The sequence below is a fragment of the Stegodyphus dumicola genome, chromosome 1 (genome assembly GCF_044657685.1).
Source record: "Stegodyphus dumicola isolate Sdum_Otavi_A_Nest chromosome 1, ASM4465768v1".
Classification (NCBI taxonomy): Eukaryota; Metazoa; Arthropoda; class Arachnida; order Araneae; family Eresidae; genus Stegodyphus; species Stegodyphus dumicola.
In genome coordinates this window covers 93,280,232-93,300,711 of record NC_140768.1, presented here as the reverse complement: position 1 = coordinate 93,300,711, position 20,480 = coordinate 93,280,232, and the positions used below count along the sequence as shown (strand labels likewise).

At 32.0% G+C, this 20,480-nt stretch overlaps 1 protein-coding gene across 4 annotated transcripts in view; it reads right to left on the bottom strand.

Annotated features, from left to right (window-relative positions):
* The window catches only part of LOC118198315 (CWF19-like protein 2), a 124,747-nt gene that overhangs the window by 87,821 nt on the left and 16,446 nt on the right, over window positions 1-20,480 (bottom strand). The window lies entirely within an intron of this gene.

Below are 20,480 nucleotides of genomic sequence, written 5' to 3'. Positions count from 1 at the left end.
TTATCTCCAGTGCATGAGACCGCATATAGGAAATTCTAAAGACATGTTCATTTTAAAATTATTTTGTGATATCGCTGTTGAACTGAATTTTAAGGTTTAAGTGCAAAGAACATGATATTTAATAAATAAAGGTAACACACAAAACATTTAAAAAATGCACCTTTGGGCGCAATGTAAAATCTGAAAGCTTTCAGGTTTTTTTTATTTATTTAAAAAGGGCTAAGAATAGAGAATCCAAAAGTTAATTTTCATCCTATTAAGACAAAAAATTGTGAGATCACTCATAAACTTCGTGCTTTACAGGACAAAATTCTATTTCTGATTATACATTTCAAAAGCGATTCGAGAAGATTCAAGTGTAGAAATTTGAATCTTGATGATGAAGCCCACTCTGAACAAACATCTTCTGTAAATAAGGATTTATTAAAAGAAGTTATCACTGAAAATCCATGTTATACAGTTTAGGAGCTATCAGAGAGACTAAATATTCCAAAAAGTGTAGTACAGTCAAAAGTCGTTAATACGGACTCGTTGGGACTTCGGCGATTAAGTATTATAGATCATCAGTTTAAATCTGGTAAGATGGCATGCAGAAATAAAATTAAAAATATGAAACCATAATTTATGAAATAAAGAACAATTATGATCTCTTTAATTCTATAAACAGACATAATTTCTTGTTCAGTTACAAAGTTCCGCTGTCCAAGCGCTATAATTGCTGTGTCGAGAATACCGACTAATTTGTCAATCGAAATTTTTTCATTTTCAATAACCTCTGTTACTTTCTTCGCTATCGGAAGCGAATTATAATGACGAGGAATTTGATTTAAATCATATCAGATGGAGTACATCGAGATGAAATACTACATTTAGTAAGGAATTATAAGCCAAATAAAATAAAAACATCTGCCCTTAAGATAAGGATAGTGCTGCAATGAACTTCCAATTCATTGCACGCTGCGGCGTCCCCCCCCCGGCCACAGAGCAGCACGAATTTGATAAACAGATTTCGGAATGGTTAGATAAACAAAGGATTATGCCTTTATCTATTTTTGCAGCAATTCCACTTTTTATTTAATGGACTTTGAAACATACTTTCGCTTTGTAGATCCTTTACATATTAGTAAATATATATCGGAAATTCTATTTGACATAATCGAAAGTTCAAGCTTACTTTTATCAAATTGCTCTAACAGTCTGCAAAAAATAATAAGCCAGATCCAATTCAATCGAAGATTAAGGAACAACGCAATCTGCAATATTAACTGAAATAGATAATTAGATAATTTTAGCTTAGCTTATACCGACCGTTATACATTATACGCGCATGCGTAAACATATTATGCGCATGCGCACACGCATATTCGCAGATCTTACGCGCATGCTTCAACACGACGCATGCGCAGAAAGTTTGCAGCTTTGCGGTCCGGATTATAGGTGTCCAAATTAACAACTTTTGACTGTACATGATTGCTTGAAGAAGACTAGGTAACTAACCTGCTATGACATATTGGTATTCCATACTTTTATATAACAGAATACATTTGCCCGAGTTCTGGCATGTGATACTGTGCTGAAAAGGAATAAAGAAGTTCTTTTTTTTTTAAACAGCTCATTATTGCAAGTCGTAAGTGATACTATGCAATAATGTTACAAGAAAAAGATTATGAGGTAAGACAAAAGAAACTCCTTTAGTAAGTAACATTGAGAGGGAAGTGCAACCCCAAAAAAAGAACGATTTGTCTATGGTAAGACTATACTATGAACTGTTGCCACCAAAGTAGAAAATAAATTCTGAAAAATACCATTTCCAAATGGCACAGGGTTCATAGCCACATTTTAGTTAAAAAAATAAGCACCTATAAGCACTTTTCAAGCACATTTTAAGAAAAAAATTAAGCACCTGTCTAATTACATCATACACAACTGCATAACCTTAAAAATTAGACTTGTAATTTAAAATATGAGAAATGAAGTACTTATTAAGAGACAACAAGCATTACCTCAACCATAAAAAATAATTACTTTTTTTTTTTTTTTTTTTTTTTTTTTTTTAGTTTTAAATAATAGTTCAATTTACAGAACTTGTTTACAATGAGAGAAAAAAAAAAACTATGAAGAACTAAACTATATTACAAGATTTAATGATGAAATTTCAGTTTAAAATAGAGAAAATAATTAATAATAAGGTATATTTATTGTATTCGCTTGGAACCTAATAATAAATACAATTTATTTTTCCACTCATATTGATATTTAAATAATTTAAATCTAAATTTTCATTGTATATCAGTTTTCTCTTAACAGATATTGCAAGCAAAGTAATTTAAGTAAAAAAGAGGAACATTTCTGAAATCAGAAGACAGAAATTTGCTTCATGCAGTCATCTTTGACAGTAAAAGGTTTACTAACCCGCACACTTGGAAATTGGCGAATATTCGGACAGTCGAGCGTAACTTGAAGGAGCGGAGGGGGGGTAGACTGTAGTGCATCATATAAAAGTAAACCAACGAAAATATTAAAAAAAAAAAAAAAAAAAAATTCTGCTTAGCAAGCACAGTAAAACTCTTTTAAGTGTTCATAAACAAATCTCGGACTGAACATCAAAATTAATTATCTCTGGAAAATATCGCAAACGTTATTGCGCAATACGTGCGCCGTAATTCTTCCCTACGTGATATTATGCAATCGGAATCAACAACTGCCGGTATTGGGAGAATAAAGAACTAAATAACTGGGGTGTTTTTCATTCTAATTTTCAACAGATGGCATTAAATTTCCGGAATAGAATCATTCTTCGCTTGGGTTGGTAGACCGCAGAACTTTTAGTCCTATTCAATCCAAAGCTACCAAAAAAAAAAAAGGTCCGTTGCTTGTTTTGCAGCGAACTGTAACGGTTTCAATATTCAAGATTTTGCGAAGAAAGGCGAGACCTCCCAACCTTCGTACTGTATAATATATTGGTCAAAAAAAAAAAAAAAAAAAAAAAAGAAATTATTTTGACTATTCGATTACTTTCCCTTTATTTAAGCCATTCCAAATATTATTCCTTAGAAAGCTAATCTGTGTTAAAAGAGAACCATTTTTGGAAGTTTCCTATACTTCAGCAGTTACTGCAACTATGTTATTATAAACATTCATACATGCTCATAATATAAGCATAACGATCATAATAAACACGAATATGAACTGATCAAGCGGAACGAGAATGCAAATTTTTAAGATCTTGATAGAAATTCAAACGTGTATAGTATTTGGGTGGGAGGAAAAGAATGCCGAATGTAGCGGAATTTTCTACTGCTTTCGCAATTCTTTGACCAATAGAAAGAAGGACGGGCACCTGTCTACTCTTCGTGCACACCAAAGGTTATGTTAATGCAGAGAAAGGGGGAAAAGCTATTTCCGGGAGTATGACTCACCATCTGACATTACATTAGGAAGAAAAGTTGTTTATTTAGTTTCGGCTTTGGTACGGGGAAAATAGCGCATTCATTAAAAAAAAGCACTAAAAGCAAAAAATAAGCACTAAAAACAAAAAAATAAGGGCTTTAAAGAAAAAGTAAGCACCTATAAGGGCCTTTATATTTTATTTTCAAATATAAGGACTTATAAGCACTTATAAGGACCGCTACAAACCCTGTGGCAGCTTTAAAAGCAGAAATTAAAACAAACAGCCCAGAATTGACCAATCATTGTGGAGTTGTCTTCCATCATGACAATCTTGGCCTCATATTTCAATGAATGTCAGACAAAGACTTACACATGGCTGAGATGATATGGCTGAGATGACTTGTGTCACTCTCCATATTATCTAGGCTTTGCTTCCTTAGATTTTCCTCTCTCTCAATTACTTCAAAATCCTCTAACAGCCTGGAGATCACTTCTTTGGTGATTGTCAAAGAGCATCTCGATAACTTCATGAATAAAATGAATGACTTTTTTAAAAACCAATTTTCCTACACCCGGAGATATGGCAAAAAACTATTGATATGTGATTCAATGAAATTTCTAATGTTTTTGTACAACTTCATTTGTGCCTATAATAAAAAAACTGCAGAACTTTCCAGATGACCCAATATATATTATGTTTAATGTCTGCAATGCCGAATACGTGCAATGAAAACAAATCATGTACATAGACAGAACACAGCTGACATTCTTCCTATGTACACAACAACCTGTTTTCTCTCAAAAATAATAAGACAACTGCTTAAATTTGGCATCATGCACACATATAATATATATTATAATAGTGTTTAATTTTTGTTGGTTACCATAGTGTTTTCTAGTTTTGCCAAAGTGCTTGTAGTGGCTGCTTTAATCCCCGAAGCACCAAATATGTATATGTTACTTTTTTTCAAGCTTAATGCCATCATATTATAAAACAGTTTGTTTTAAAAACACAATGAATCTTTGTTAAGATGAGCATTTATAGGTCCAAATGATTTTGGTCACTTGCAGAAGTATTCGCCATAAAGAGGTCATATTCAATACCAAAATTATTTCATGTTTACACGAATATAAATCATTTTCAGATATGGTGGTAGTGAGAGTGTTCATTACATAGATAATCCAAATAATTGAAAATATTAAATAGGAATTAAAAAGGCTACAGATAATAATCCTATCCAAGGAACTGAAGTGACCAGTGGTTGTACATTATTAAAGTCCCAATGAAGTAGTAATCACTTCATTTTAGAAAGCTATAGTTCTGGTAGTTTATTTCTTAAAAAAAAGTGCAAAAAGTCTTTCAGCAAGACTGTGGCCATATCAGGTGTATGATGCTAAATGGTGTCCCGTTAAAAAAAAATAACTAAAATATCTTTTGGTCACCAATGACAATAAGAACTGTCACATGAAAAAAAAAAAAAAAAAACTATTTATCAGGTTTATCATAGTTGACAACATAAAATTTGGAAAAAAAAAAAAAACCATAAAATATTGAAAAACATTTTGAAAACGGGGAACAAAAAGCAAAGGTCTTTTTAGAACAGTACTTGAGGAAAACTGCTTGTGGCTCTTATTTGGGTCAATGCATAATTCTAACAGGCAGAAATGAAAAACCTTTACCTTTTTTATGTTGATAAATTCATGAGTTATAGCAGCTAAGACACCGACACATTTTTAATATGTTTTACATCTCATTAGTTTTGTTTACCAATGCGATAAAAACATTACTGTTTACCTGATCTTCTGGGTGACTTTTGTTAATAAAGCTCAGATACAGGGTTCGTACACATTTCTGCACACGGAAATTAATTACTTTTAAGGACTTTTAAGTACCATTAATGAAAAAAATTAAGGACCTATGAGCAAATGGGAACTGAATAAATTCAATTAAAAATATTATTCTATGCCTGAATTTCAGTTTTGTAATACCATCCTGAAAATAAAATAGATCCCTAAGTAATATGCATTATTACTAAACATGAATTAACTAACATAATTATTAATAAGTTTGAGAATAAAATAAAGTTCATGCAGTTTATCAAGTAGCATTAAATATTTGACACTTATAATACTTGGACATATTTAAAAGAAGCTAAGTGACATTTATGTTTCACTAATAGTTAGCTTTATGCTGAATTTTTTATTTATTTATTTTTATTTTTTAATGTCTCATTTTGTCACATACTTGGTCAGTCTAGAGGTTTAGCAAACAGTAGGGAGATTTTATGTCAAACGGCATCAGGGTTCGTACACATTTCTGCACACGGAAATTAAGTACATTTAAGGACCATTAATGAAAAAAATTAAGGACCTATGAGCAAATGGGAACTGAATAAATTCAATTGAAGATATTATCGATGCCTGAATTTCCCTTTTGCAATACCATCCTAAAAATAAAATAGATCCCTAAGTAGTATGCATTATTACTAAACATGAATTAATTAACATAATTGTCAATAATTTTGAGTATAAAATAAACTTTATGCAATTTATCAAGTTGCATTAAATATTTTACACTTATAATTGTTGGTCATATTTGAAAGAAGACAATTGACATTTACGTTTTACTAACAGTTAGCTTTATGTTGATTTTTTTTTATGTCTCATTTTGTCACATACTTGCTCAGTCTAGAGGTTTAGTAAATAAGCAGGCAGATTTTATGTCAAACTGAATAGGTTAAAATGAGAAGTAAGATAATAATCAGCATGATTCATAACTAAAAGACTGAATGTTGTCACCAGTGCTGCTTGTCTAGAGAGAGACCTGTTGATTAGAACAAACCTGAAAGGCCTGATGTAGGCAAGATTGGCAAGTGTTGAAAGTTAGTCAGGCTCAGTTTGATGCAGTTAGTGTCGTAGCTTCGTGTACATATCCAGGGATTATAACCCAGTTAATATACTTTAAGGTTCCAATAAGCCATTAAAGCACCAGAGGTGATAAGTTGTTTTGTATTATTTTAAGTCTAAATGGATGCATAGTAGAATATGTTTTACTTGAATTTTTACATTTTTATATTTTATCTTGTGACCACAGTGAGTATTAATGAAAGGCAATAACTCACTTTAATATGTAGATGTAATTTTTAAGGGTAAGCAGTTAGTTATAAATAATTAAATTAGGTAGTTTGATAACCTTAGTCATTATGTATTTGCATGACCACTATTAAATTATATTTTTTAACAATATTTGTTAAAAAAGCCCTATTAAAATCAAAATCTAATAAAATTTTACAGTTTAAAGTATATGTAATTTATGACACAGATTCTTAAATGACATTAAGATAATTACGCATTAAAAGCTACAGAACATTTATGTTTTGTAACAACAATCAACAAAATATTTATCTGTCATTTTAATTTGAAACCTTCTCAGACATTTTGCTAGTTTATATTGATTTCCTTCTCTTTAAGCATCTTTTCTAACAATTAGAGATTTGTCTCAATATGCAAATCAATGCTCTCCCTGGTTTCTGTGTCTTTATCTCCTAACTTGTCAACCTCTCCACAATGTACCTATGAGGGTTTAATTGATCTGGTAAAAGTTAAATAGTCCTAAACTCCCAACAGGCGTGAAGCATATTATCGCTATGTCTGAATTGGGTTATTCAATTATGGCAAAGCACACAAGGGCTATATGCCTAAAGGAAGAGATGCCTTTGTGGATTACTTTCTAAGGGAAACTGGCTCGTATACACGTTACACATCTGGAAAACCACAAAAACGCCCCTGCAGCCAGTCCGTTCGCGGGATTCAAACCTCTGACCGAACTACCAGTGTTCAATGTCTCTACCGCTCGGCCACTAATGGGCTTCGCTATGTCTCACATTAGCTACAATATCAGACAAAGGTTTAAATAAGCCTCTTATTTAAAAATAGCTTAGAACATAAAGGCATGTTCTGATGCTAACAAAATCAATTAAAGCTCATGGTGACGTAATTAAACAAGAACAGTCAAATTCAAATTAATAATGTGGACTTGTGGTCAAAGATTATACAATTTAGATTTAATTTAATCTGGCTCAATAACTCTATCATATGAGGAAATACAAATGGGGAATTAAAGTAAAGGTTAAAATCACAAACAATTATGTAATTTACATAATAATAATTGCAGATATCTTTGAAGAATAATTTCCTTTATGTATTCAGTTTCTCTCTTCAACACGTTTCCTTTTCATTTTAGAATTTTTGGATTTAATTAAGGATTTCTGATATTCTAGAAAATACTAAATGCATTTAGAATGTACAGAAAAAGAGGCTAATTTTATTTCTTTAGTAATATGAACATTCGGAAGCAATATAAAATATATATAGTAAAGGCCAGTTATGGCTGATGTGGCAGAATTTCTAGAATTTAGTGACACACCGAGCAACAAAATCTAGGAATGGTAAAACTTTTAGAATTTAGAGCAGGCATTGGAAGCAGAATTTAGAAAGGCACTAGGCAGCAGAATTTAGGATCCACAGAGATTGCATCAGGTGAGAAAATGCCTAGTGCCAGCTATGTGTATGATGCATTAAGAAATATTAGATGCATCTTTTAAATTGAAGTTTTCAATTTCTTTATTAATAAAAAAATTCCTTTCTATAAAGCCTGCCCATGTGATAAGATCAGAAGCATTTTTGATATTTTCCATGCTTCTGTCTAGTGAAAAGTAGAGAAAATAAAGAGAAGATAAATATGTTAAGATTTTAGTATCAGAAGTAAAACATTCAAATATTATGCTTTCATTGTTCTTCCAGATGTTCTCCAAAAATTAAGGAATTCATTGCAAACTTTCTGTAAAATACATCTATTAAGTGTTGATACCATGGAGACATTTTTCATTTTGTCATATATTTCTCGAATCTTCTAGAATCGTGGGTCTATAAATTTTGCCTTCAAATCCTTCTAAACTTTCCAAGCTGCAATGTCTAAAATCCTAAAGAAAAATTATCCTTACCAATTCTGTAACAGCAAAAAGCCAGAAATATTTTGGGAAAAAATAGGAGAGAAAAAGTATAAAATAATTTTATAAAGAAAACTGATGCACATTCTGAGAATTTTGAATATTCTGAGACAATTACATGGGAAAAACGCTTACTATGAAAAAATTAAAAACAAACCATTTTTAATTAAATATATAGCTAATTTTGCTTTTGCTAAAAGCTGTTTCGTAAATTGTGCTTTATAGCATTACATCTTGTTTATTTTTCAGATTTAAAATATTGTATAATAAGTTGCCAAAATGAAACTTTATATTATTACAGCGAAAAATAAAAATTTTTTATTTCAATGTTATTTTTTAAATATAATTTCAATATATTACTATTATTTTAATAATAAAATTTATCAATGTTACGATGTTTAAAAAAAAATCGTCGGAAAATTCTCAGTTCTCGGAATTAAAAAGTTTCTGTAGAAATTAATCTTAAAATCGCCAAAATGTTGAAAAGTCACCAAATTTAGAACCGTTTAATAAAAGAATTCACATCCCCAAAAGCGAAAAGTTGTTTAAGAGCTCTTTACTAGAAAATATTAATTTCGAAATGCTTATGTATCGCTTAGAAGCTCTAGTACCCCATCATTCATATTAGAAGTAGAAAGAAATTATAACTCATGAACCCATTCAAAAGATAACTATATATATGGCAGTGAATCGCCAAAAATATTCCTCAAAATGCTAATTCGCACTAAAAATGGCAGTCGTAAAAACAGACAGAAATTCCAGATGATTAAAATTAAGGACCTTCTGCTCATTTTGGCCAAAATTAAGGACTTTTAAGGACCAAAAATCGATTCCAAAAAATCTAAAGACTTTTAAGGACTCTTAAGGACCGTACGAACCCTGGGCATAGGTTAAAATGAGAAGTGAGATCATAATCAGCATGATTCATAACTAAAAGACTGAATGTTTTCACCAGTGCTGCTTGTCTAGAGAGAGACCTGCTGATTGGAACAAACCTGAAAGACCTGATGTAAGCATGGTTGGCAAATGTTGAAAGTTAGTCAAGCTCTGCTTAATGCAGTTAACGTCATAGCTTTGTGTAGAGTTCCAGCGGTTGTAACCCAGTTAATATACTTTAAGGTTCAAATAAGCCATTAAAGCACCAGAGGTGATAAGTTGTTTCATATATAAGTCTCAGTAGATGCAAAGAATAAGTTTTACTTGATGGTGTTGATGGATACTTGATGGTGTTACTTGATGGTCCTCCACACAAAGGATTTGGCGACTGGATCCCCTAAAAACCCCAGTCGCCCTTTAAAAGGGAGTATATAAGATATTTCTCCCACTTTCTTGGCGACTCTTTGTGGTGTAGTGGCTTGCACACTGGTAGCGGTATTCCAGAGGTCCGCAGTTCGATTCCCGGCAAAGCGTTGTTAATTTTTTAATCTTTCCTGTTTTCAAAAATACCTAATGTCTCTACAAGTCTTCCCAAACATTTCAGCTAGTTTATATCGATCTCCTTCTCTTTAATTATCGATATTTTCACACAATAATTAGAAATTTGTCTCAATATGCAAACCAATGTTCTCGCTAGTTTCTGTCTGCTTTATCTCCTAACTTGTCAACCTCTCCACAATGTACCTATGAAGGTTTACTTGATCTTGTAAAAGTTAGTCTCCCCCCCCCCGATAGACGTGAAGCAAATTATCACTGTATCTGAAAGTAACTACAATATCAGGCAAAGAACTTAGAACATAAAGGCATGTTCTGATGCTAACAAAGTCAATTACAGCTCACAGTGACATAATTAAACAAGAACAGTCAAATTCTAACTAAAAATGTGGACTAGTGGTCAAAGATAATAAAATTTAATTTTAATTTAATCTCGCTCAGTAACTCTATCATATGAGGATACAGAAATGGGAAGTTATAGTAAAGGCTGAAATGATAAACAATCGGGTAATTTACATAATAACAGCACATATCTTTGAAGAATAATTTTCTTTATGTACTCGTTTTCTTTCTTCAGCGTGTTTCCTTTTAATTTTAGAATTTTTGGATTTAAATAAGGATTTCTGTTATTCTAAAAAACACTAAATGCATTTAGATTGTACAGAAAAAGCGGCGAATTTTATTTCTTTAGTAATGTGAACATTCAGAAGAAATATGAAATATATATGGTAAAGGCCGGTTACAGAGCTGGTGTGGCAGAATTTTTAGAATTTAGTGACAAACAGAACAACAAAATCTAGAAATGGCAAAACTTTTAGAATTTAGAGCAGGCATTGGAAGTAGAATTTAGATGGGCACTAGGCAGCAGAATTTAGGATACACAGAGATTGCATCAGGTGGGAAAATGCATAGCACCAGCTCTGTGTATGATGCATTTAGACATATTAAATTGTAAGTTTTCAATTTCTTTATTAATAAAAAAATCTGTTTCTGTAATGCCTGCCCAAGTGATAAGATTAGAAGCATTTTTGATATTTTCCATGCTTTTGTCTAGTGAAAAGTAGAGAAAATAAAGGGAAGATAAACATGTTAAGATAAAAGATTCTAGTATCAGGAGTAAAACATTCAAATATTATGTTTCCATTGTTCTTCCAGACGTTCTCCAAAAAGTAAGAAATTCATCGCATTCTGTAAAAAGCATCCATTACGTGTTGATATGTTGATACCATGGAGACATTTTTCATTTTGTCATATATTTCTCGAATCTTCTAGAATCGTGGGTCTATAAATCTTGCTTTCAAATCCTTCTAAACTTTACATGCTGCAATCTCAAAAATACTACAGAAAAATTATCCCAACCAATTCTGTAACAGAAAAAAGCCAAAAGTATTTTGAAAAAAAAAAAAAAAAGGAAGGAAAAAGTGTAAAATTAATTTTATAGAGAAAACTGATGCATATTCTGAGAATTCTGAATAATCTGAGACAATTACATGGGAAAAACACTTACTATGAAAAAATTAAAAAGAAGACATTTTAATTAGTTACATAGCTAATTTTGCTTTTACTAAGAGCTGTTTCGTAAATTATTCTTTATAGCTATATACCTTGTTTATTTTCCAGATTTAAAATACTGCATAATAAGTTGCCAAAATGAAACTTTATAATATGACAGCGAAAAATAAAAATGTTTTATTTTAATGTTATTTTTTAAATTTAATTCCAATATATTACCATTATTTTAATGAAATTTATCAATGTGATGATGTTTTAAAAACATCGCCGAAAAATTCTCAGATCTCGGAATTAAAAATTTTGTATAGAAACTGATCTTAAAATCACCAAAATGTTGACAAGTTGTCAAATTTAGAACCATTTAATAAAAGAATTCACAACCCAAAAGCAAAAAGTTGTTTAAGAGCTCTTTATTAGAAAAAAATGAATTTCGAAATGCTTATGTTTCACTTCTTGCTTAGAAACTCAAGTATCCCATCATTTATATTAGAAATAGAAACAAATTATAACCCATGAACCCATTCAAAAGATAACGCATATACGTCAGTGAATTGCCAAAAATATTCCTCCAAAATGCTAATTCATACTCAAAATGGCAGTCGTAAAAACAGAGAGAAATTTCAGATGATTAAAATGAAGGACCTTCTACTGATTTTGGCCAAAATTAAGGACTTTTAAGGACCAAAAATTGATTTCAAAAAATTTAAGGACTTTGAAGGACTCTTAAGGACTGTACGAACCCTGGGATATCATCGATAATTTAGAAAAAAAAAAAAAAAATTTAATGAATATTTTTAACATTTTTTGAGCTGTTGAACATTTTAAACATATTTGATTAATAAGCATTAGATTCGTAAGCTATAGAAGCCATAAGGACTAGATTATATTAATCAAATTATAGACCAGGTATCCAATCTTTTCACTTTCCTAGGCCATACTGGAAGATGACGAGATATTTTCAGCAATGCAAATTATTTCTATCACTAGTGGCAGCACTTGACTTTCAAAATAAGAGAATCATGCAATTGCACGGGTTTCATTCAAATTTTTTTGGTTTGACCAATGAAAAAAATTTTTTAATTTCACTTCTACGAGAGAAATGCACAGGTTTGACCATATTAGTTCAAACTGCTCAGTGTGTATTATATACAGTCGAATCCAGTTAATTGCACCACTAGATAATCGGACCAGCCGCCTTTTCGGACCAAATCCTATGTACATAAGCCTAATATTATTCGCTTATTTGGAACTAAATTCCGTTTAAGCGGACCAAAAATGTGAGAGCGAATAAGAGAAGTCACAAGTAGGCCACGTACTTCGGATATACAGGTGGTCTGGGACATATGGGAGGATCTGTAGTTGCAGCTCCCTAGGAAAATGCTTTATCAAATGTCAGGAATTCCTTAAAGTGCATGACAAGAGCAAAACTGACGGGAGGTGAACACGTACACCATTCTCTTTGACCTGTGCCTCCGAGTTTCGAGGAACAATAGAGTGTCCGGCTCCACCTAAAAGGAATTCCCGCCTGTCAATCATGATTAAAATTTACATGAGAAAGCTATCATTTCATCACCTTTTTGGGATGATTTTAGTGCCAAAGCTTTTAATGGTGAGCATTTTATCTCCCTCTTAACCTTAACATCTTGAACCCGATACAACAAGGTTTCTTCAGACCTTTTTAGCCAGTGAACTGTGCATGTGTCTTGCCTCCCCTGCTAAAATGCCACGAAGGGACTTGATGTTAGCTGAAAAATTTGGTTTCCTGGATAAGTTCAAACAACAAGCACGTAACACTAGTCAGCGTCGCTTGGTGGAAATAGCCGGATTTACAAATGCTACCATTTTGCACTTGATAAAACAAGAGAATGAGCTGCGAGAAGAATGGGTACCCAACCATTCTTCTTTCAAAAAATGGAAGCGTCGAGGCAAGAGGAAGAACTTTTAAAAAATGGAAGCATGAAGGCAAGGGCCCAGATGTCGCTGAGGCCCTTAATGAATGGTTTGCCGTCGTTACTGGACGACCTGTGCCAGTAAGCGGCCCAATGTCAAATGCAAAGCAGAAGAACTCGCTAAAAAGCTGCCCACGATGACATTAAAGTTACGGACGGTTGCTTGTCTCGATGGAAAACAAGACATGACATAAAATTCAAGAAATTACATGGCGAGAAAAAAAGTGCTGATAGTGGAAATGCTGAAAAATGGAAATCAACAAAACTGCCCAAGCTTCTTGAAAATTTTTCAGCAGATGACATCTACAATGCTGATAAGACTGGGCTGTATTATCGTGCTATATTGGACGGCTCGTTAAGTTACAAACATGTTGCACTCTCTGGCTCCAAAAAAGTGATGGGTCGCATAAATGTCTTGCGCTGCTCAAACATGTCAGGAACGGATAAGAGGAAGCTGTTGGTTATAGGAAAAAGCACTAAGCCTTGCTGCTTTAAAGGACTTAGGATGGAGAGTTTACCAGTTGTGTATCGTGCGAACAGAAATGTGTGGATTACCTCTGAATTTTTAAAGAATGGCTGAAGGATTGGGACAGAGAGCTACAATGCCAGTCGAGAAAAAGTGCTGCTTCTTCTTGACAATTGTGCAGCACATCCTCATTTAGATTGCTTGATGGACGTCCAACAGCCAATGGACATGGGCATCATACAAAATTTGAAGACCCTTTATTTTTAAGGTTGTTTAATTACATCCTTGAAACAATTGAAGAAAGTTTGCTGACCTCATCGTCAAAAGCCAGCGAAGTCAGTACAAAGGTCAGCATCTTACGAGCAGTTACATTTGTGGCCGACAGCTGGCGAAAAGTGAGCAGTGAGGCAATTCAGAACTGTTTTTCTCACTGTGGCTTTAAACACTTGATTTTGGAGATGGATGTGAACATGCTCATTGAAAGTGAAAATGATTTACATGTGGAACTTCAAAAGGTACGAAATTGCGAAGAATTTTTATCCATTGCCAACGAACTTCAATGCTACAATGAAAATGAAGATTACGATGCTGCAATCGTTGCTCGAGTTGCAGCAAAACACATGACAGCATCGGAAGACGAAGAAAGTGATGATGATGATGCCGCTAATAAGTTGGTGCAAGTGACAACACAGGATACAAGGAAATGCATTGAAACTTTGCATCGGTATTTCATGCAGGAGGGAAATGAAGGCAGTTCCATTGCTGCGTTAGATGTTTGTGGCGATTTCGTTCACATGCAATCCGTCAAGAGAATGCATCAGATCACATTGGATTAAGTACTTCAAATGTTGACTCAAACTTGGTAAGAAATTGCTTTTATTGTGCTTCGCATGTTGAGTATCATGGAGATTGTTTTTAAAAATTTGTTTCTAAATTAATTTTCTCAATGAAAAAAAGTTTGACTGTATTTCTTGTTTGTACATGTATGTTCACCATACGTGTGTACCGCACCATAAAGTTCATAATTACATTTTAGTACATGATTTACATGTGCATTTACTGTTTGCTACAGATTGCATGTCCCTGTCTTACAACATAGGACATGTTCATGTGATCGAACCAGCTGGTTATTAGGACCAAAACGATAGCTTCCCGATGTGGTCAGATTAACCGGAATCGACTGTATAAAAAAACACATATATAAAAAAAAATAATTGTTGATTCGTACAGATGCCACTGCCTAAACTAACAATGGCAGATCAGCTTTATTAAAAAAAAATTAAGGAATCAAAACTTTAGCAATTATGATTTTTTTTAATATAATGACAGCAACATGGAATTAGTTTGGGATTGTATTTCACATTTTACACATAACATTTAATTATAAATTTTATCTATAATCATAAAGATTACAAGAAATCCTAAAATAAATTTGACATTTGGCTTTGAATTTGGGAAATGAATTAATGCATCAATATATGTGTTGATGGAAGTGGTTGCAATTCTCAGGGAATTTTCAGTGGTCATCCAATATTCTAATGTTACTCTCAATGTGCTTCACTCTTGAAAATATGTATTCACGAATGTATGTGCTGCCAAATAATGACAACATAAATCATGCATGATTGCACAGTGAGGGCCTATTTGTGTCTGGGTAAGTATAATTTATAAAAGTCCAATACAGAAAATGATGAAATTTTCCTTAAGCTGAATATCAGATTGAACCTCTATGGATTTCATTCTAAAATTTTCTTGTCAGCATATTTCTATAGAACTACAAACAGAGTCACAAAAATACTAAAATTTTGATTAATTTTCCAAAAATCTTTAAATTTTTCATAATCTTCTATCAAATTGAAAAGACTGTATTTTCTATCACTTTTAGGATTATGTTTGCCCAATGTGTTGAAATGTAAATTCAGTGTCATTTGAACCGCATTTATGGTTTGAAACATTGTACTAATAAGTTAGTTTTTCAGGGTTCGCACACATTTCTGCACATGGAAATTAAGTACTTTTAAGGACTTTTAAGGACCATTAATGAAAAAAATTAAAGACCTATGAGCCAATGGGAAAATAAATTCAATTAAAAATATTATCTATGTCTGAATTTCACTTTTGTAATACCATCCTAAAAATAAAATAGATCCCTAAGTAGTATGCATTATTACTAAACATGAATTAATCAACATAATTATTAATAAGTTTGAGAATAAAATAAACTTTATGCAATTTATCAAGTAGCATGAAATACTTTACACTTATAATAGTTGGACATATTTGAAAGAAGATAAGTAACATTTACGTTTTACTAACAGTTAGCTTAGCTTTATGTTGATTTTTTTATGCCTTATTTTGTCACATACTTGGACAGTCTAGAAGTTTCATAAATAGCAGGTAGATTTTGTGTCAAACGATATAAGTTAAAATAAGAAGTAAGATCATAATCAGCATGATTCATAACAAAAGACTGAATGTTGTCACTGCTGCTGCTTCTCTAGAGAGAGACCTGCTGATTAGAACAAACCTGAAAGGCCTGATGTAGGCACGGTTGGCAAGTGTTGAAAGTCAGTCAGGTTCTTTTTGATGCAGTTAGTGTCGTAGCTTTGTGTAGAGTTCCAGGGGGTTGTAACCCAGTTAATATACTTTAAGGTTCCAATAAGCCATTAAAGCACCAGAGGTGATAAGTTGTTTTGTATTATTTTAAGTCTCACTAGATGCAAAGAATAAGTTTGACTTGAAATTTTGCATTTTTATTTTTTTATCTTGAGACCAGAGTGAGTATTAATGAAAGGCAATAACTCACTTTAATATGTAGAGATAATATTTAAGGGTAAATAGTTAGTTATCAATAATTAAATTAGGTAGTTTAATAATCTTAGTCATTATGGATTTACATGGCCACTATTAAATTTTATTTTTTAACAATATTTGTTAAAAAAGCCCTATTAAAATCTAAATCTAAAAAAATTCAGTTTAAAATACATGTAGTTTATGACATTGATTCTTAAACGATATTAGGATAATTACACATTAAAAGCTACAAAACATTTATGTTTTATAACAACAACAGTCAATATTTATCCGTCATTTTAAGTTGAAGCCTTCCCAAACATTTTGCCCAGTTTTTATTGATTTCCTTCTCTTTAAGCATCTTCTCTAACAAATAGAGATTTGTCTCAATATGCAAACCAATGCTCTCGCTAGTTTCTGCATACTTTATCTCCTAACTTGTAAACTCTCCACAATGTACCTATTAAGGTTTACTTGATCTGGTAAAAGTTAAATAGTCCAATCCCCCCCCCACACCCACACACACAGACGTGAAGCATATTATCGCTACGTCTCAAAGTAACTACAATATCAGACAAAGGTTTAAACAAGCCTCTTATTTAAAAAGATAATGTGAAATTATAGTAAAGGCTGAAATCATAAACAATTGGCTAATTTATATAATAATAACTGCACATATCTTTGAAGAATGATTTTCTTTATGTATTCAGTTTCTTTCTTCAACAAGTTTCCTTTTTATTTTAGAATTTTTGGATTTAATTAAGGATTTCTGTTATTCTAAAAAACACTAAATGCATTTAGAATGTACAGAAAAAAGGGTTAATTTTATTTCTTTAGTAATATGAACATTCAGAAGAAATATGAAATATATATGGTAAAGGCCAGTTACAGAGCTAATGTGGTAGAATTTTTAGAATTGAATGACACACCAAACAACAAAATCTAGAAATGGCAAACCTTTTAGAATTTAGAGCTGGCATTGGAAGTATTTAGAAAGGCAGTTGGCAACATAATTTAGTATCCACAGAGATTGCATCACGTGCAAAAATGCCTAGTGCCAGTTATGTGTATGGTGCATTAAGACATGTTAGATTAATCTTTTAAATTGTAAGCTTTCAATTTCTTTATAAATAAAAAAGAAATCCCTTTCTATAATGCCTGCCCATGTGATAAAATTAGAAGCATTTTTGATATTTTCCATGATTGTGTCTAGAGAAAATAACGGGAAGATAAACATGTTAAGATTCTAGTATCAGAAGTGAAACATTCAAATACAGGACAAAGTCCATAATCCAGACTCGTCGGGACTTCGGCGATTGCGGATTAGGGTTTTTTCCGGATTATAGATCATCAATTTAAATCTGGTAAGATGGCATGCAGAAATTATACAACTAAAAATATTAAACCGTAATTTATGAAATAAAGAGCAATTATGATCTAAACAGTATCAAAATTTACAAAAAAAAAAGCTTAATATTTATTTGTTTACTTTATTAAACATTTCTTTCAATTTAAGTTGTTTAAGTTGCTTCGTTTTTTGTGCTAAACGTGCATACGTAACATTAAACGCGCATGCGAAAAGCATACAAAAAAAAAAAAGCGTTTGTGGTTTTGAGGCCCGGATTATAGATCATTCCAGATAATGGACGTCCGTCTTACGGACTTTGTGCTGTATTATGTTGTTAGGATGTTAAGTTTTACTAATGTTTATTTTATTTTAAATCTTTACTATCACTTCTTATTTTCTACTTCCGGCCAGAATTAAAAGCTTTAACTTATTTATGCAAATTTGTCTTGCGAACGCCAAGTACTTATAAAGGTAAGAGTGATTAGGAGAGGAAGGAGTGATTAGGAGCAGGCCGCTTGCCATAGCAGTTTTACTCGGTTGCTGGTTGCCTTCAAGGCCAGAGGTTTAATCCTCTTGATAATTTTAAACGTGTTGTAGTGTTAGCAGTTCTCTGTACTACATACGGCTTTCTGTTAATATACGGCCAATCTTCAAGTAGGCACTTGTTTATTAATCCAAAATTAGTTTAGTTAGAGTTTAGTTAATATTTTTATATTCTTACGTTCAGACCACAAGTGGTTGGTCTCTGTATTCCAAAGTCCGGAAATTATTGTAAAGAGTGAAAAATAAAGATTTTCGTATACCCTTCCTGTGTATCTTATCTACTTCCCACATTTATTGAACATAGCTTTAGTAAGCTCCCTGTTCCGAGTCAGGTTTCTGAATGTTCCCCAAGCAAGTAAGGCGGAACACTGAACCTGATAATGTTTCCATTGTTCTTCCAGATGTTCTTCAAAAAGTAAGAAATTCATTGCAAACTTTCTGTAATATACATCCATTACGTGTTGATATCATGGAGACATTTTTCATTTTGTCACATATTTCTCGAATATTCTAGAATGGTGGCTTTATAAAACTTGCCTTCAAATCCCTCTAATCTTTTCAAGCTGCAATGTCTAAAATCCTAAAGAACCTACCAATTCTGTACCAGCAAAAGGCCAGAAATAGTTTGGAAAAAAAAAGAGGGAGGGAAAAAGTGTAAAATGAATTTTATAGAGAAAACTGGTGCATATTCTAAGAATTCTAAATACTCTGAGACAATTACATGGGAAAAACTCTTAGTATGAAAAAATTAAAAAGAAGACATTTTTGATTAATTACATAACTAATTTTGCTTTTGCTTAGAGGTGTTTCGTAAATTATGCTTTATAGCATTATACCTTGTTTATTTTCAGATTCAAAATATTGTGTAATAAGTTGCCAAAATGAAACTTTATAACATGAAAGCGAAATATAAAAATCTTTTATTTTAATGTTATTTTTTAAATATAATTTCTTTATTTTAATGTTATTTTTTAAATATAATTTCAATATATTACCAATATTTTAATGAAATTTATCAATGTTACGATGTTTAAAAAAAATCGTCGAAAAATTCTCAGATCACTGAATTAAAAATTTTTCTATAGAAACTGATCTTAAAATCGCCAAAATGTTGATAAGTCGCCAAATTTAGAACCGTTTAATAAAAGAATTCATATCCCCAAAAGCAAAAAGTTGTTTAAGGGTTCTTTATTAGAAAAAATTAATTTCGCTATGCTTATGTTTCACTTCTTGCTTAGAACCTCGAGTATCCCATCATTTATATTAGAAATGGAAACAAATTATAACCCATGAACCCATTCAAAAGATAATCATATACGTCAGTGAATCGCCAAAAATATTCCTCCAAAATGGTAATTCACACTCAAAATGGCAATCGTAAAAACAGACAGAAATTTCAGATGATTAAAATTAAGGACACTCTGCTGATTTTGGCCAAAATTAAGGACTTTTAAGGACCAAAAATCGATTCCAAAAAATCTAAGGACTTTTAAGGACTCTTAAGGACCATACGAACCCTGTGTTTACATTCAAGACATTTATATGAGCAATCAAACAGACAAGAAATGCTAGATACACTAATATCCTCACTTTGGCAATATGTACAAACACAAATAATATATCAAAATAAAAGTATTTACATTATGCACACATCAAAAGAGAATCTAAACCACCTCTCCATTCAAAAGCACTTTTTTCGTTCAATTCAGGTCATCAAATAACCCATCCATCCATGCTGAAAGCCAACCTCGATTATAATAGTAAAATGTTACATTGGGAGTGTGACAATGTGACTTTTGTGCTTCATGCTTGCTTCTTGGGCTTCACTGATAATTCCTCTAGATCAGCGATTCTCAACCGGTGGTAAGCAAGAGAAAAATAGGTGGTACACAAAGAAACAAGTATTTTTAACAATTAAATTCAAAAATTAAATATCCTAACATATTGTTTAAGTTTTTTTTTCTCCAACATTCATAAATTCTCTATTATTCGTCAATAGACTTTAGCAAAATAATCCATTTTTATTTTCACAAATATTC